The sequence below is a fragment of the Limulus polyphemus genome, unplaced genomic scaffold, assembly GCF_000517525.1.
Source record: "Limulus polyphemus unplaced genomic scaffold, Limulus_polyphemus-2.1.2 Scaffold1973, whole genome shotgun sequence".
NCBI classification, from domain to species: domain Eukaryota; kingdom Metazoa; phylum Arthropoda; class Merostomata; order Xiphosura; family Limulidae; genus Limulus; species Limulus polyphemus.
The window spans coordinates 222,272-223,419 of NW_013667583.1; positions in this window are offsets into that span (position 1 = coordinate 222,272).

Sequence of the window (1,148 nt, forward strand, 5' to 3'; positions counted from 1 at the left end):
CTTTTAGATGTTGCTATTTTGTTTATAATCCAATTTTAAAAACTCTTCTTTGTTTAGAATATAACCAAGGACAAAAGAAAAGAAATAGTAAAATCGAAGAAAGCCGAAATTTTGATAACAGACTATGAAATAACTATTGGAAATTTTGATGAAAGGATATCCATTTTCAAAGTCTTATGTCACTGGCATGTTTGTGATGAAATATAAGGAAAAATTATTTTTTCAAAATTTTGGAAAAAAACATGGGCTATAGCCTTGGGTTTTCGGTGAAAATATGAATATTTTAGGAAAATTGGAAAAAGTGCTTTTTGGACGCAAAATTAATAGCAATATATCTGATACTGCTTATTACGTCGGAAAACTAAAAACTGAGATAATATAGCATTAACGAAAGATATTATGTCCCGTGAAAAGGTAAAAAAATATATAACTTTCGATAACCCAGGGTAAAAACAATGCAAAACGTGCAGTTTATCTTATAAGAAAGGTAATGGCTTTTTAGATGTTTCGAGTTTGTTTGAATAATCCAATTATTAAAACTCCTCTTTTTTTAGAATATAACCAAAGACAAAAGAAAAGAAACAGTAAAATCGAAGTAAGCCGAATTTTTGATAACACATTATGAAATAACTATTGGGAATTTTGATGAAAAAATATCCATTTTGAAAGTCTTATGTCATTGGCATCTTTGAGTTGAAATATAAGGAAAAACTATTTTTTTCAAAATTTTGGAAAAAACATGGGCTCTCAGTTTTTAGTTTTCCGACGTAATAAGCAGTATCAGATATATTGCTATTAATTTTGCGTCCAAAAAGAACTTTTTCCAATTTTCCAAAAATATTCATATTTTCACCGAAAACCCAAGGCTATAAAAATTAATAGCAATATATTTGATACTGGTTATTGCGTCGGAAAACTCCAAATTGAGATAATAAAGCATTAACGAAAAATATTATGTCCAGGTAAAGGTAAAAAAAATATAAATTTCGATAACCCAGAGTAAACACAATGCAAAATGTGGAGTTTATTTTATAAGAAACGTAATGGCCTTTTAGATGTTGCTATTTTGTTTATATAATCCAATTTTAAAAACTCTTCTTTGTTTAGAATATAACCAAGGACAAAAGAAAAGAAATAGTAAAATCGAA